The 19,026-nt window shown below is 32.0% G+C and overlaps 2 long non-coding RNA genes across 2 annotated transcripts; one reads left to right on the top strand and one right to left on the bottom strand.

Annotated features, from left to right (window-relative positions):
- The first annotated feature begins 369 nt into the window (after window positions 1-369).
- LOC117152443 lies at window positions 370-8,906 on the top strand. The gene is made up of 6 exons (XR_004462827.1): window positions 370-522; window positions 1,927-2,159; window positions 5,030-5,260; window positions 5,916-6,172; window positions 7,271-7,385; window positions 7,921-8,906. It is a non-coding gene; the product is annotated as an uncharacterized LOC117152443 (long non-coding RNA).
- Window positions 8,907-10,502: 1,596 nt separating this feature from the next.
- Window positions 10,503-17,938, bottom strand: LOC112213910. The gene is made up of 3 exons (XR_002947819.2): window positions 17,687-17,938; window positions 17,332-17,475; window positions 10,503-10,591 (listed from the first exon to the last, which is right to left on the bottom strand). It is a non-coding gene; the product is annotated as an uncharacterized LOC112213910 (long non-coding RNA).
- Between the last annotated feature and the right edge of the window lie 1,088 nt (window positions 17,939-19,026).

Genomic DNA, 19,026 nt, shown 5'->3' with positions numbered 1-19,026 from the left:
AGACAAAGGAATAATCGAAGGGCGTTCAGTTCCTTCTGACGAGTCAAACGTGACACTTCGACAAATCTGACGAGCAAACGAATTTATCTAGAGATATCGCAAAGTTGAGTCAAATTTCTGTAACATCTTCATCATATTATTGTAAAATATATTGTTCTATGTTAACCTGTTAATACAGTGTTACATTCATTAAACCACCTCTGTTATCCTAATCGAAACAGGGGAACGACTATTTCGCGGCGTCGATTAACATAATCGTAGCGAGAATTTACGCCTCTCGCTGACGCGTTCTCCTAGCGACCGCGTCTCTCCGCGAACGGTCGTAACAGAAGAGCAGGTAACATTTTAAAATGAAACTATATCAAACATCGCCAATCTGTTCTTTTACTTTATCGAACGGTAAACAATTCTGTTGTTGCTTTGTATATTTGTTACACATATTTAATGAGTTACTTATAATACTGATGGTATTTCATGGAAGAATTCTGCGACGTCCCAAGAATGATTAATATCTTACGAAAAGTAAAAATAGATTGTAAAGTAGCTTTATTTATTAAAAGATTGTTGAAAGTTTGTAAACATATTCCAAATCTCTAGGGCTCTTTTCATAAAATATCTTTTTGGATATAAATCTATACTGTTATTATCGGTATACGCGTCCAAGTACTATTCATCTTCTCTCAAATTATACAAATATTCGAAAATGTAAATTGAAGCAATATAGATCAATGGGGACATGAATTTATGGTTGAATCGATTAAGTACAATAACAATTTAATGGAATGAGTTCAACCCTGTCGAAGATATAGAGGTTGGCTGCACATGGCGTAAATATGTGTATTTTTTATCAACAGCTCTTTGTTTTGTCGCATTAATAGAGAAATGAGTGAATGATTTGGAAATTTGTTGATCAATTGAAAATCAGGCCATATTGCCACTGAATACATTATTCGTATCTGAGAATACATTTTTTCTAAGCATAATTTTTTGTTAAAATACACACTGATAAATACACATCCATCGAAACTAGAAAATATATCGTAGAATGTTATGCCTAAATTAAAATTTTAATACCTTTTCGCAAATATTATTTATTAAAAGCTTGTTTCAGATGCATTTCACAATTAAAAGAAAACAGAGCAAATTGTTTAGAAAAGAATTAATCATTAAATTAATTCACAAATTTAGTATCACTAAATTTAACGTTACTTTGCTATTTTGTAAAAATTCTGTGATGTCGAATTTCGGACACTGCAGTACTATGCAGTAGACATAATGTGCTGAAAATGGCAGCGACTATATTATGTGACCTAAAATTACAGGAAAGTTTTCTAGAATTCCATGACGCGTTCGCTAACGCTCCTATTAATATCAAATTACCTTTAGTATTACATTTCCTTAAAGTTTCAGCTCTGTAATCCGAAAATCTATCAAAATATTCTTCCACATATATTTACAAAAATAGGAACGCGAATAAATTCTAACGTGTAAGTGCACATATTACCTACACTTAGTTATAAACTATCAGTGAATCACATTGTTTCTAGACCTATGGCTAGACGTCCGTAAAGAAGTTTATCAATAATAATTTCAAAAGACTATTTCCTAATCAAGTTATTCAATGAAATTCGTATCCGTAGATTTCAGTGTTTTCGAATATAGTACATTGGCTAGAAAGAATTATACAATGCTATTTAAAAAAGTGCAGATGACTCTTTTATTTAACAAAAATTTTGTTCGACGATTTCATAGTCGACTAGCTATTCGATAGCATCTAACTTTTGATAAAGAGCTTTTTTTATCGGGCCATTGATAGAGTGTAAAAAATCGTAGCAACCATTATGACCACTCCTACAGGAAGCCTAAATTTCAACCTTAAATTCTCAACTATTTGCTTCTCCTAATAAACTTCGTTGCTCGATTTAGGATCGATGGATCACCTCACCGCGGGGACTTCGTAATACGCCTTAATGAACTCTAATGGAATTCAATCGGCAGTCCTCGAGAACTTCAACCCGAGCGACACATTTGTGTTGCGAATACCTGGCCCATATATTGCCAGGGTTGTGCATAGAGTACAGTGCTTATGATAGATCATCCTGACAATGGAGCCAGCTTCGCAATACCTACGTCAACATCATAAATAGCTGTATATGAACGTATGTAGATCGGTATGTCCTACGTAAATCAAACAGAATTTCTTTAAGATGTTTCCTCCCTAACTTTCATGAATCTTCCTGATTGCTCGGGCCTTGAGAAATTAAATCGTCCCGCGTATTCAAACAGTTAGAATTATAAGTAGACTGCGGGTGCTTACGCGTTCAAGAAAAATTGAAATGCACGAAAATATTTAGAATAAAATTGTAATAAAGTATGAACAGAATGTTTGCTTAGGTTCTATTTCTTTAATGAAAAATATTTAACATAATAGTGATAAGAATCCCAGTTTTTATTGATAGTATATTCTGTCATAACGCTGACAGAAATATTTTTGAATCTGAAGTTTCATTTCAATTGTCTCAGAAAAAAGATATTATAAATATGTATATTTAATAGATAACATCGATATTAAGACGAAAAGTATTGCAACTATATTCAATTACTAAGTGGCCAAATTGACGTATAACAAATAAATTTTCGAAGCTGATTTCGTTGAAAACAAAGCCTCAAATCTAAAAAATTCTTTCTATATTTTCGATTATTTTTCATGTACAATCATTCCTTTTCCCGATATTTCATAAATAGTGGAACAACACATATATTCAACATTTAATGCATATTCTTCGCCTTTCTTATTGCACTATAAACTACGTTAATTGTATCTAAATACAAAATTAGGTTTAGTTCCACCGTAAGAAGATAGCTTATAAATATTTTGGATATTTGGATGAAAATATCGTTTGCATAAGAATTAATTGCAAATATTGAGCATAAAATAATGAAACAACATTTTAGCAGATTATACTTTACTCTGCTCCTACAATGTAAGCATGATTCCATTAATAGTAGCCGTAAAGTATACTGAATAAATAATTCAATAAACCGCCTGCTGGGCTAGATTAAAGCTACAGTTAATGATGCGTCAACAATTATTTTATAAGTGGAAAATTGAATAACGCTGTTGTGTTATAGACTTTCATAAATCTACGTTTATCAACAATTCATTTTTGTTAGAATGTACATTGAGTTGGAAAGTTCGATTTTATATTTTACTTCAACTTCTTTTTCTCCCGGTTCGATATATTTCTCATAAATTGAATTACTATATGTCTAATATAAGAAAAACATTTTTTTAATGCGGTGATTTCGAAATCTTTAACGTCTGGTTCTCCCTTAAATCCACACGAATCAAATATCGCTGCGGGATTAAAGTAAAGAAATATGCAAATTTCAAATGACAATAGCACGGAGAAACTTCTGCAAAACTTGAAATACAAAGTAGGGAAACTTTGAGGTGAACTACCAATTTCTCTGTGAACTACAGAACTTTCTGCATTTTCACTATGTCCTGCTCTGCAAGTTATTGTTAATCAATTTAAAAATCCACAAAAAGTACACAAATTTTACGGCCTTCTAACTTTTCTATAATTACATAAATAAATTATATACATACTTAAAATTATTGGTCTTTATCGTTATAAAAATATTCATAAATTGCCTTTTAATCATTGAAAAAAAATGGTTATATAATAAATAGACACGAAATATTCTATCAATTAGCGAGAAAAAATTTGATTTTTATCTGTTAATATGCTATTAATATATAGTACACTGCAAACGTATTATCGTTTTGTGATTGAAAATTTACATCGCAGCATTATAAGAATTGATTTTACAGTATTTACGATTACTCGTACTTCGATATCTGCTGTTTTTTTTCCTTTTTTTCGATTCGATCAAACTGTAATCCCTCGCGTGTTGAAACCCGGATCACGCTAGATTTCGTGTGCTTTAGAAGCGCTTTAGCACCCAATCAGTTCCCCTCGTAGCAAGTGGGCATCTCACGCAGGAATCAACGATAACAGCACAATTTTACAGTGAACAGAAAATGAAAACGTTTAAAAAGAGATCTACCATCGTTTCCGCTTTTTCTGTTAAAAATTATATTTGAACAAACCGTACAAGCGCAAAAGAGTGTTCGCTGAAGCTTAGTTCGAAATTACAAGTACAATGCTTTACTACAAATTATTTTAACATTTTCTTCTAAGTAATCAACTAATTAATATTATAACCGAGCTATCACTAGACAAATTACGTATAATATGTAAAATTATGTATAATGAAATATTTATCAGATATTAACGCACATTGTTCAAGAGTAATTTTTATCTGTTTTTTTACGATTTAAATTAATATCCAAAAATGCCATATATGGTTCGTATAATACACAGTTTGAAAATTTCGTTGTAATATTAATAAGTTAATGCCTTTGAAGCAAATGATAACTAGCTTATAGTAAAATATTGTGTTCACAACAATGAATTAACGTAACTAACAGCTACACTCATTAAGGTATAATATAAACATAATTTACATGGAACGTTACTGTGGCTTATGTTAAACTAACATTATGTCGTGTGTATTATTCATTAACGCAAGAGAACTGGTGTACTTGATTGTGCCATTGTAATTATATTCCAGTGCTTCAAGACTTTTCTATTTTCATAATACATTCATTCAATGCGCATTAAATAATTATTAATAATAGTGGAAAGCGTGTACGTATCCACGTTTATATTACGTTTCTTCATTATTTCTATAATACATTTCATTTATTATATATATTATGTATTATTATATAATATTATATACATATATATACATATATATTATTATATATCTATAATATATTTAATATATTTCGGAACATATTGGTGAATTTTAATCGTTTAAACTTGGGATACTCTTGTATACATATACATATATATCATTGTATAATTTTATATAAGCTAATAATGTATATCTTTATATACATGTCCCATTACAAATGAAACTAAAACAAGTATAAAGCTATTTAACCGTATTATAGAAGAGCGTCGTCACCAATCATCAATACACTACAAAGATTACGTGACGCGATGATGTTCTTAGCACGCTGCACATGAAATTAATGGGGAGAAGCTACTTCTTAAGAGCGAAGATAAGTTGATCGGATTTGAAGATAATCACAAGTTTAACGTTGGGAAGTTGACTTGAAAGAATTTGCCTTTGAGAGGAGTTGCTTGAAGACGATAGTATCGTCGTAGAGACGATATCGAGGGTGTGATAATAATTTTCCAATAAACAATTAGTACAATTATTCTCTCCTCCTTGAGTTCTTCTCCTTTATTTCTCTATGAACTACTCTTTATTCTGAAGAGTCAAAGCAAGAATAGAACTGATTTTAATGCATTTTGAAAATCATATTCGGTACCATACAAAACTATCATTTTCGTAGAACGACGTGAGAACGATATATTTTCAAAACAATTATTTTTATTTTTAAGAATCTACATAGCCAATCTGCATAATAACATAATCGTTTCTTTTCCAATAAAAACGTTTTCAATGAAGTAAGTATAATTAGATAAATAATATAATAGACGTTTATCGTAAACAAGATCGCGTGCAAAAATTATACTTAAGTCTAAATAAACATTGATCTATTCAAAACTTTGACAAAATAGAACGTTTAACTACCGAATCAATAACTTCGTCATTGGAAACACTATCATGATGCATGATCAGATTAAAAAATAAACCGTTAGGCTTCTGGCTCTTAGAAGAATATCGTTATTACCAGAATTAAAAAGTAAAACCAAGATAGTGTAACTACTCTATCAAACAATATGTATTTTCTTGTTTATGCCATAAATATCATTCTAAAAAAAATGTTTCTAAATTACATAATAAAGAGTCGTCCATTAAAATACCAGAGTTATCCAATGGAGCCAAGAATGAATCTAATTTCGTGCAAGGTTCGATAGAAAGGAAAATTCTAAGGAAAGTTATCAGAACTCGTGCGAATACTCTCCTCAAATCGACGTAATAGCATGGAGAAACCACGCAATCTACCCGAAGAATGTATATATGCATACAGCCACGCAATTTGCTGCCACGCCACCCATACAACCAGTACATGCTAATGGAAATAATTCCACGACTTCCCCTCGAACTTATTTCTTTACAGAAGGTCTGTAATTTCTGTATTTTCACCTCAGCGCATTAATGGTTCTCAGGATCCCCTTCTTCAGTAGGTGACATCGAGAAACAATTAAGTAATTTTACGTTATAGATTACGTCGTTAAAACGATATCAAATATCAGTTCGTTAACGTCGTACGCTAACTGTATTAATTACTTGTAATAAAGTTCGATGTCTTCGTTAATGATACATTATTACGAAGTTATACGTATACAAACATTTTAAGATATACTTGCACATAAGTAATTGATATATAGTTGATATTAAAATTGAAGCAATCTTGTGTTAACGTCTATTTAGCAACGATAAGATATATTACTAGAAGGTATTATATTTGTTCAGAGAATATTTCTACCTATCAATAAATGAAAACGAGATAAAGCTCGTGTTAGTATTTCACACATATTTTAATAAATCTGTATCTCCCAAAAATAAAATTCTTGATACTATTTGGGAAAATTGATCTTCCTTAAATTTTATTTAATTTATTTGCTGACGCGTATGAACTATAGATTTCCAATATTAATGTCTTGGTTCGATTTTCGAAGAGAGAAAGAGAACGAGCTACGTTTATTTCGTGGATAAAAAATATGAAGAGATTAAAGGAAATTTATTTAGTTTCATATAAAAATCTTTCAAAAAGTGTATTTATTTTTATTTCATTGACATTGCATATATAACTACTATACTAAAGTTTGCAAACAAATCGTTGCTACGTATATTACAATAAATATTAATAACCGTGTGATAGTTTGATATATATGACAAATAGTTTTCTTTTTAACAATTCACAGATTCTATATTTTGTAACAATAATAGAAAATTGTAACAATAATAGAAAAATTAATACGAGAAACGGATGGTTTTAATGTTGAAACATACAAAATTTAAAAAGCCAATATCAGAAATAATTTTATATATTTTAAATAGACTGCCTATCATGAAATTTGTAAATAACGCCAAGAGTCGATGGCCCAAATTTACCCAAAATTTTAAAGAACCAATATCAGAGATAATTTCATGTTTTTTAAATAGACTTCTTATCATGAAATATGTAAATAATTACTACAACTATTTGACATTTCAGACAGATTTGACTAATTCATAGTGGATATAACTGGTCTGTAAGATTCGGGATGCTGCATCGGAAGAATTAAATAGGTTGAATTCCGCCTGTCGATTGAACCTGGATAAAACCTCTGGTATGCAGCATCTCATCTCCGTGAATTATGAAAATCGTATTCAAGTGGAAAATTATTACGAAATGAATACTAGAGATCATGCAATCTAGATAATCTGCGAACTTAATTCCTTCAACAAGAAATAAGAGTATAATGGATATTGACAAGAACGTTGAATAAAAGAACAGCATAAACGATGTTATTAATTTTGAGGAATACTTTCCTATCGATACCGTGAATTCTCGATACAATCCATAACAACATTTAAGTGATAATGACATTATTGTCGTCCAAACGAATTACATGTTTAATAATATAAGATGAAGCTTGTGGAAAAGACTTTTTCTAACAAAAATCATTTAAAGATGTACATACACTCTCGCTCAAAAGTCTTGGGGAATCTTCTAATTTGAATTTTAATAAAATTTTAATACTTGGTGTAGAATAGAAATTTTAAATTGCGCGCATATTTCAAGAATCGCAAATATACAATAATATAAAAATTAGATGAAATCTCACGTCCTGATATTTTTATTATATGGTTTGTTCTTTTCAGTTTTGGAGCCAACATAATAGCTGTTCTAAAACTTTCGAATGGCGATAAAAAAAGTGAAAAGTGAAAAGTTAGTGAATGATTAAATGCAAATTAAGGCAGAATAAATCATCACGTGCCTACAAAAGACAATTTATCACACGAAGTATTTAATTAATAAAGACCAGTACCTCTGCAGGTTGTCAATCAAACACTTGACGCAATTAAGACTCTGAAGATCAAGAGGAGCCCTAGGTAACATAGAACCCCTAGGTAGTGAACTCATACTCCTCGAGGGTGTAACTTTTTAAACCTTCAACGCGAGGCGCTTATCCATTTACATATTCTTTTGAGCGCGAGGTGAAATAGCTGTAACCTACTCTGATTCTATAAAAGGCGAAAAGAATCTAATCAACAGATTTACTTGTCAAAAAGTTCAAAAAGGTAATGGAAATTTTTATGGAAACGTACATTTCGCGTCAAGATGCTTCGCATAGGATTGAAATAACCGATCTTCCGTTTCTGTTATGACAAAATATAATTTAGAAGATTACGCAGTTAGAATATTCTGACAAATTCAAAATGAAAATGAGGATCGAAAAGATATCGAGAATTTTAATTAATGCTTTTAGAAATCACGAAAGATCATCTGCTTCGTTTTTATGTTAAACAGTTTGCCAAATTTAAACCACAATAACGGTCAATATATTCTGTATTCGCTTCGATATTATATTAATGTATACGCGTTTGAAATAATGTTGAAATTGTATTGTCTATTTAATCAACTGATTGCGAAAGCATTTGCATGCTGAATTCAAATAATGCTTCGGTAATACATTAAATGAACACGGTACAGACATCTTATTGCTCAAATATAACTTGCTAAAATTGATTTCTTGCTTTCGCTTTTAATGTAATTCCTCGCAATATATTTAATAGAAACCGAGTTTATTAATAAGTTTAGTAGTAATTATAAGTTTTTAAGTTCGAATGCAGGACTAAGGAATCTATGGAAGATCAGTATTATTTCCATTTAATATTAAAAATGACTTACTAAAAATTCCAATATATTGCGTAAACTATGCACAAATTCAATGTAGAAATCTCAATTGAATACTCTGTTATACTATATATAAAACAAATAATATTTTATAATTTCTAATTTTAATGAATATATAGATACGATAAAATTGTTACAATAATATCATGTAATTTTTATAAATTCACAAACCTACGACCACAGTTACTATTTATGAAATAATCTAAAGGAAGATTTGTTTAGTTATAATCATCCACGATACGTTTTCACATAACCAGTGCTAATCACATAAGCGAGTAAAAGAAATATTTTCCAAAAAGGAAATTATGTAACATGCAACGTATAATAGCGCGTAATTCCTAACCAATTTTCAATGCGTATAACTTGTTAGTCTTCATCGATTAGATACATATATCTATGTATGTACAATCGACGACTAAATTCATTTCCAGTAACGACATAATAACCATGTAATCGAATAATCGTATCCATCCACTTTAGCCCAAATACGAGCACACTACTACGTGCGATTTTAACCACGGCGTACCGTCACGGTCCCTTGCTTCCCCTCAATCTCGTTGACGAGCGATTACTGCGCATACCGTGATGAAATGTGCCATAAACCGGCAAAGTGTAAGAAGTACAAAGGCCACTTCTTCCGAAGAAACAATCCAGATAAAATACATACATTTTCCTGTCTCTCTGCAGATTAAGAGGTGCGCATGGGACTAGGGGAAGCTACAGACGAGCCTCGCTATTCAAGAAAAATACATTTAACTTGGCGCGTATAAAAAGTGAATTATCTTAACCCTCCATCCACGTACTGGTTTGCTTCTGACAATAATTTTAAATAATTTCTTACTTTTCCTATATCTTCATTTAAATTGTGCTCTGCTTAAATAAATTAAGGTAACATATAGCAGTAGAAATTATGGGACGATATTCTAGAAACCTGGAAGAATGTTGAAGAGTTTTAAGGGATATTTAAAAACACAAGAGCCTTCAAATCTCTAAACATGAACGTAAACGATCCAGTGTGCAGATGACGCCAGTAAAATTAAAGTTTCGGTCAAAGGGTTGAGTAAAATTTAAAAAGAAACAGCTGTATTTTAGAAGTATTAGAAAATCATAAATATAACTTCTTAAGAGATAAATTTGATGTTATATCTACGGAAATTTATTTCATTTTAATCTGCCATTTTTCTATAATAAGATAATAATCGCAGGCTTCAGAAACTTCAAAACGATCCCCGTTTTTCGTTCGTTAAATTACACGGGAAACTAATTTCGCAGATGCCACGACGCCCTTCTATTATCCGCCAGATCACGGTGTAAACAAAACAAATAGAACAAATAGTTGTACTCACCACATCGATGAGCTGCGAAAGTTTCAATTTAATGCACACACGTAGTACGTCCGAGGTATTCACAACAGGGCGCACTAGTTTGTTATAGTTAGAAAGCAAGTCGTCGTAAAGGCGTTTCGCGTCTGGATTGCCGGCGACAGCACCGTGAACCACCAACGCCGAGAGGAACCATACGCGCAGTGTTTCCCCTATTATGGGGGGCATCATGGACCCCTGCTTCCTCCACTATGGCTAACACACTCGTCCCTATCGAACTCCTGCTCGACTGCACTAACCACGAACCACGAATCTGTAAAAGGTATCAAATAAAACGCGTATAAACTTGTGAATTCTTAATGATAATGGAATTGTAATATTTCAGAAATAATTATTGAATGAACATCTTTTATTTGAAAATATCGCTGTAAAGACAATATTAACGATACGATACTTTTATAACGTATGTGATCGATGTAGAAATCTGAATTGAATAGTTTGTTATAAACCTGAATCGAATGTTTTCTTATAAATATAAATTGTTTGTTTTCTTATAAATCTGAATTGAATTATTTTATTATAGATCTGAACCGATTATTTTGCTATAAATCTCAATTGAATGTTATATTGCATTAGGTATATGTAAAAGAATGTAACAATATTTTATTTTTATAATTCCAATAATGAATACGTACAATGACATTTAACGTTGTTAAAATATTATCATGTAGATAGTAATAAATTTGTGTAAGTCTACCAATGTACCATAGGAGAAAGATATTATGAATATTTATAAAATTCTATTTGCTTATCTCTGCATACTGTTTGTGTTTTATTTAATACATCATTGTACTGATACCAAGTAATGTACGTCTGTATTGCAATTGCTGGTCCCTACTTTTGAAATTAAAAAGAGAAATTGTAATCAACTACGTTTATTCTTTTACACAAACAAGTCTCAGCTTATATGTAGAAGATTAAGTACAAGAAGATTCCGCATTTGTTGACTCATACTAGTTTTTGGATATGGTATAATACGAGTATGGTATACTAAAAATCCTAATTTTATACAAATAAAAATAACCGAATGTGAAATAACTGATTTTGTAGTACTATTACGATAATGCATCGAAACGATAATTTCTGTTGCTGTTTTATTGTAATGAGACGATTACTATTACGAATATTACAGTTAAAAGAAGTTAAGAAAGCTAAAATTATTGTAAATGACAAACGTAAATATATTTTGTATTGTTTTCATCTCACTTTCTATTAACATCTACCACTATTTACATGACTACATGTATAAAAGTTAACGCAATTTAGACTACATAAAAGAACAACATAAAACAAACGCTGAATCTGCAATTGAATTTTGGATCCTACGACAAGTCTTTTAAGTTTGAAGAAAGGTTTTAAGTCTTAAATATTTTGTTCGTTTACCTCAGTCATAATTAATATTGTTACATGTTACATTATATTGTTTACATGTTCTGAAATTTGAAATATGTGCCTTGTTCATTTGTGAACATTATTATATATTATTTCATTACAAATGACATAAATTACATCTCGCATAAAATTAGCCTAAAGAGCTAATCATTTTCAACAGCCTTTCTAAAGATACTTAATTAGATTTTCAAGAATTTTCGGAAGTCTACGAATAACATATATTTAAATAATTAGAGCAATTTAGATATAAGCTGTATATGAAAAATCTGCTATAGTGTTACTAAAACGAAAATAGCTGTAAGCCATATGATAATGTTCTAAATTGTACTTGAAAAAATGTTTCACCAGCGTTAAGCTATTAAAGCGGTTGAAAATGTCAGGTAGGCATAGATGCGATGCTGTAGAGTATTTCTCCAATTATCTGAATTGTCATGATTCCAGATTGTACTGGTATGATAGGTGTACGATCAATCTGACCATGGAATGTATTGAAGTATCCATGAAATGCGCGAATTTCAATGCTTTCAAATAGTAGATACTCCAACCATATCAGCTGCATCGATATCTTCAAACTATGAAGTAAGACATTTCATTGGTTTTCTATATCTAATGAAATGAAATTTGATTGTGAAACATACTTGTCTAATATGGTAGAATCGAACAATAATCGATAAGGAATGTTTGTTACATATTCGAGCGCAGATTTTGCAATGGAGAATGGATTTCCAAATGGCTGTAATAAACTGTACTACTATATCACAGAATTTTTGAAAAATTCATTTGTTACTTAACCAAATTTTACTAACACATATATATTAATATAACTGGTATACTATAATTAAGTAGTATAACTAACTATATAATTAATATAACTAATATAAATATAAATAGTAATTTAACGCAATAGAATTCCTTTAGAATGAAAAGAAAAACACAAAAATGTATCGATACTCTGCTTATCCATTGTCTTGTTATGCCACTTTGTATTTCCCTAACAATATATTTCAATAGTTGTTTCATATTTTATTATATATACATATATACACACAATTTATTCAATTCAATAATTTTCACCATTCATTCACCATTTTCATTTTGTTAAAACAGAACAGTCGGCAGTATTATTCTAGAAATACTATTGCCATATTTTACGAGATAAACTGAATTTAAATCTTGTACAGGACAAGTGAAAAAAAAACTTGGCAAGAGCTGTCGAAGTATATATTCTTCTCGTGCGACCATGCAACCCAAAAAGTACTAAGAGAAGAACGTTGATAGCTGTATCTCCAGAAATTAAAATTTTGCATTTTTAAGACCTAAAGCGTGTCCCGGATATTTTTAGTAACTCGTCTACTTGAAATATATCACATACTATATTCAGATTTAAGAAATATAAAACAATTCACTAACGTGAGATTGTTACAGTTTACAACTTCTAGACTGCAGAGTTTTATGCGTACAAGAACACATAGAATATATTGCAATATTCGTACATATAATATTCATGATAATACGTGAAATTAATCTTTGTGTAGATACCATTTGTTTAATTGCGTTCTTCCAAATATGAATTCGCATAAATATATCCACAGTTTACATAATAATCTCTTTTCCCTTCGTTTCTCTTTCATATAATAAAATACCAGATTTAATACTTAACACGTTATTTAAAATACAAATAATATAATTCTAAAAAATATAATTAGTAAAACGTTGTAAGAACGACATAAGAACATAAAATATTATTTAACACGACAGCAAAGGAGTACTTTCAGCAACGACAAACAAATATAGTTCCAAATGTCGTCTAAACTTTAGACAATTACATCCAATGTATTAAGAAAATTCATAGAGAAGAGATTGTATTTGCCTTAGCCTATCAGACCTTCATTAAGAATCTCGATCAACTAGAAGAACATATTCGACGTAAGAGTGGCAAATACGATCTCAACGGCCATTCTATTCTCATCACCTAAGCAAAGTAAAGATACGTCACACTTGCTAACGACATCCAGTTTAGGAGAACGTTACACCGCCCAGGTGTAATTAAGCCGAGAACATTAAACATTCAATAATTGTGACGTAACTGGCTCAAAATGATTGCAAATTTTATGGTAATTATATAACAAATTCGGACCTCTTAGGAGTATTTATCGTGCAAATAAATCGAGACAATTATGCAATATATAGTATAATAAGTGCAAAAATAACCGTGTACAATATTTATGTCTTGGTTTCAATGAAATATGAAGTACGATATATACATAGAAAAAATGTTGGATTTCCCTTTATACTTTATAGAAGTTAAACGTCAAGCGACGAATTAGATTAAGAGGAAAGACAAAAAGCGCCTTCGCTAACCTATCGTTGAAAGGTACAAAATTGAATGCCTAGCACGCTCCGGAATATAATTTAAATAACTTAATTTATCGCACATCGGTCCCACGATAATGTATATTAAGAGAGTTGCGGTAATCATATTTTCCCTGACATTAAAAAGCTATTAATACTGTCGTGCAGCTTACTTTAAGTTCCAAGACTTCCATTTGCCATGCATCTGCGCCATAATAAAATTTCCATGTTTCGCAGGGGTATAATACTTAGAATCAACTTAGACGCCATTCGCAATTATATTAATTACCTGTTCTGCAGAGAACGAACTACAGTCAGTCAAGTCGCTATTCAAAGTTGGATTAATCCGTTTAATAAGTTCCGACTGAGGTATTAAGAACAAGAAAATTGGTAGAAGAATTGCCTTCTTCAAAAAGTAAAAGCGAAATACGATATTTCATTACGAAAAGAAATTGTAGTCGGACAGTCTTGAAATTCAAGAAGAACCATAATGTCAGGTGAACGAAACGTTAATGGCACGAGTAACAGATTCGTGAGACAGACATTTCAAACCTGATAGATAATACTTTATCGATTCATACTCATACAGATAATTTAAATAAGTGACTCTTCATCCTGTTAGGATCCTCGAATTTTACTCGATTCACTTCCATCTCTATCGAAAAAAAGGCTTTTAACGTTTCAAGAATATTTTTAGAGAAATACTGAAATAAAAAATTATATGTACCTATCGATAACAATTCTTTCTTATTCTCCTGAAATTTATGATACTTTCCAATGATAGGAAAATATGATTTAGTCAGAGATGATCCAAAGAATACAGGAAATTTAACTAAAAGGAATAAAAGTACAATTTTAAATTAAACGCGCATGGCACCGTAATTAAAAGAACTGGTAACGCACAAAGGTGGTAACCTGTAAACACCAGAAAGTATCCTAGTTATGTATGCAATTAGGTTAGTTATTAATACTCGCTTAATTGCATTTTAATGCGTCATTTATTCGAAAGTAATCAACGGAAAGTCGAAAGTAATTGCCACTAAAGTTCAAAATACAAATGCAATGAATAGTAGAAATCGGAAAGGTGTGCTTAATTTCTCAGAAGCGAAAGCAAATAAGAACGCTAGTGTCGCTATTAAAGGACAACGAAACGTTGCACCCATCATTTCCGAGCGGTACATTGGCAAGCAACTGATTGATTCGCGTATCTCGCGAAAGGCCATTAGAGGAAAGTACGCTGCAATTCAACGAGATAACCGCTGGATGTAAATTCAAGCCTATACCTGACAGCATTTAATCCGATTTTCAACGATCGTTATGCAGGTAGTCTGATCAGTCCAGGTGAACCACTCATCGGTGCTGGGATTAGGATTAGCTCAATGGATTTTCCACTTGGATATCAAACTGGCAACTCGTACGTTTTCCACTCACAAATTACGCTATGCTACAAACATTCACGTAAACAGAAGACAATATCGTTACAATTCAATCACGAATAGTTGCTGATGTTATATATGTATCGGATCCTGAACGCAGGTAGCGTATCTTTCCTGATAATAATAGCGACATAATACATTTATATTCTCATAATATTATTATTTCTCATAAGTAGACTGCGACTTTTTATACATTCGTAGGAAATTTGACGGCCCCAAAAAATGCACGTAATAAAGAAAAGCATGTAAGTAAACCAAAAATATAATACTTGTTATTATATTTAATAAATCAATTGTCTATCTAGGTTTTATCTTTTAAGAATAAGAAATGTTACATTCAGTCTACTCATAAAGATGTTATATTTATGTTACGTTAAACATAGATATAAATGTTGAAATCTACAGTTCGATTACATATATGTATATCAGCAAGGAATACAGTATTAGGTATACTGTTATTGTTACTTATAAACATACACAAAGTATCCAATATTACCAAAGTATTCGATATAACTACCTCTGCCAATAGATTATCTATCGCTCTTCGCGACTTTGTCATAAATCTTTGAAGATAATCTCGAACATTCCGAGCTTCTATGCGGTTAACTCATGACGTTTGATGCATCAATTATGATTAAACTAATTTCACTTGTTTCATTTGGTGAAGAATGTGTTTCAGCAATGCCATACAGTTCGATTAATTGAAATAAACATGTCAATGACAAATGCACACATAAAATATCTTGCAATGTCGGAAATTATTTGATATTATTGATACACTTCCTTCATAGTTGTATACAGATTTTAATGTCTGCCATATGTTGTAAACATAATCGCACATTGCTGGAAACAAGATATCGACAAATTATCAACTGGACTTTTTATACATAAAATAGAGCAATGAAAATTGATATTGGCAAAATACAAGTAAAAACGTATTAAGCAAGTAAAAAGTACCGTTATTCGAATTTAAAATTTGAAACTGAAATACGTAGTTAATACTATCGAAAACACTAGAAGACTGACACAATGCACAACTCGAAACATCGTAATGGAGATCGAAGATTCATGATCGATATCGATGATAGATCGATAGTGCGCTAGTCAGATAGGGGAAACAAGATTCCGCCATCGAACGTCGAAAAGCAAAAAAGAGGGGGAAAAACGAGAGAGCGAAGCTAACGAATATGAATGTCGTTAGTCGTTAGGGAGAAAATCCGGCCATTCGTTTCCGTCTCGTAGCTGGCTGGAGATTTGAATTACCCGTACGAGACTAAATTTCCTCCTCTTCTAAGCATCGCGAGTCACCGATGGGCGGCCCGCGTGCCGTATTTCAACTCGGTGTCACCGCACGCACCGATACACAAGTGGAAACGTGAATTTACGATGGATCACGTACATGCGCTCGGCAATGACGAAGGATCGATCAACACTCTACTCTCACCTACGGTCCCTACTAGTCTGAATGTCTAATTACTTTTGCGCTGCTAACTAGGTCAATGATATTTTATTTCGGATAATCGCAGCTCATGAAACAGGTGACCTTCTTTTGCGAGAACTGCGCGACGTCTTCGTTCGTCGTAACACACCAACACCAAATCATTAACGCGCCCGCGATTTTCACACGGTGTATTTTCGCCGTGCTTTATCCTTCGCGAACACTTCTCGCTATCTCCCTCCGTTCAATCACGATCGCCATCAATATACACAAAAAGTTTATGGCGGGCTTCGCAGTTGCACGAATGTACGGTTTATGAACCTTTGAAGAAATTAACCGTGCGGGATGAACGAAAAATAAATAACGAAAACTTACGATAAACAATTATGACCGATAAGAACCATCGGTTGCTTCACAAGGGTATCAAGCTTTTATCACGTTTCGTTAAGTGGTTAATTAATTGCCAACAGTCTAAACTGTATCCCTGGCAAACGTAAACTGTGTCGTTGTTCGAACAATCTGCGTACACAAATGACAAACGCTGTTAAGAACTAAACACATGAAACATTAATCCCTGGATTTGTAAAAATCTTCTGTCATAAAACGTGGAGTTTATGCATTACGAGAGTAAACAAATTGGCGAAAAATAAGAAACGTTAGTACCGTAAAAAAATAAGCAAAGATCGAAGCGTATATTAATGGCAACGAGGGTTGGCAATATGACACTGACTTAACCTCGCACGCTCCAGGCCACGCCGGTGTTGAAACAGCTCCCGAAACCACTGCACACTCGCACGCACTGCACCCACGACTGAACAACGGGGGGGTCAGAGTCTCGGCTGTCGTTCTAGGGTTCTAGGATTTCGCCCGGCCGGCGGCGCCACTGGGCACGCACACGTACCAGGAGAGCCGCGAAAGCGTAACAGGAGAACACCAAGAACCAGAGAGAGAAAAAGACAGAGAGGACAACGAAGAGTCGGGTAGGAATCTGGACCAATCTTGCGCGCGCATAAGCGCGATGCCTTTATGTATGCACGCGACGCGGTGTATTGGTACAATAGTCGGCAAGGTGCTATCTCAAAAAAAAACGGTGTCGATGCTCCGCCCACGAAAGGCTTCGTTGTAGAAAAGATTAAGCCCTTTCTTTGATCTGCGCAAACGACGCGGATAATTGAATCACTAACGAGTGAAGAATGAGGAAGAGCTAATGGTATATAGTTCTTGCGGAGATTTTACTACTAACAGCGGTTTCGTGAATTCTAATCTTACTTGAATCGTCAAGTGTGCTTCAGAAGAATTAAAAGAAATCTTCTATTCTCGCTTCAAAAGGTATCTTTTACTCTACGTAGATAATGTTCATTTTTAAAAATAGGAAAAGCTACTGTGGGGAGAATTGTTCTCATTTTTCTGATATCATTGTTTTATTGGGATATTATTAGGATAGTTTTAGTATAAACTACGTATCACGGCTTGAAAATTATGCTTAAACACCTTTTTCTGGAATTTTAGTGTATTATAATCCATACTATTATATTAGAAGCTTAGACCAACTTTGAAAACAATTGCAGATAATATAGGTTAGGGTTAGGTTGCTATATTTAATCCTTTAGGAAAAAATTCTTCTTCCATTCATGAAAAATTAGTAATTATTTTTCATTGTTTTCGATTCTTAATATGTGATCAGTTGTTTCAATGATATTAATAGGTTTCTTAAAAATTATATTAAAATTCGTTGTAACTGATGACGTTTTTATTTAAAAATTGTATTACACTTGTAACTTTAAAAAGTGTAACTCTAGCGAAAAAATTTAATAGAAATTTAATAAAAAAACGACATAATTGTACCAGATTGACATCTAAAATAGCTATACAGTTTTATAATACAAATTTTCTCTTATATTATGAATATACAACGCGATCATAATAAATTTCCCTTTTGCGTTTGTTATTTTAAACAATTATTTTAATTGCATCACAAATTACAGTGATCACTTAAATAATGCTTAAAAGATATAGTTCAGCACCAACACACATAAAACGAAATGCGTAAATATCAAAATATAATACTTT

Source organism: Bombus impatiens, unplaced genomic scaffold (genome assembly GCF_000188095.3).
Source record: "Bombus impatiens unplaced genomic scaffold, BIMP_2.2 scf_2078, whole genome shotgun sequence".
NCBI lineage: Eukaryota > Metazoa > Arthropoda > Insecta > Hymenoptera > Apidae > Bombus > Bombus impatiens.
The sequence above is the reverse complement of the archived record's forward strand: the minus strand, read 5'-3'. Positions and strand labels throughout refer to the sequence as shown.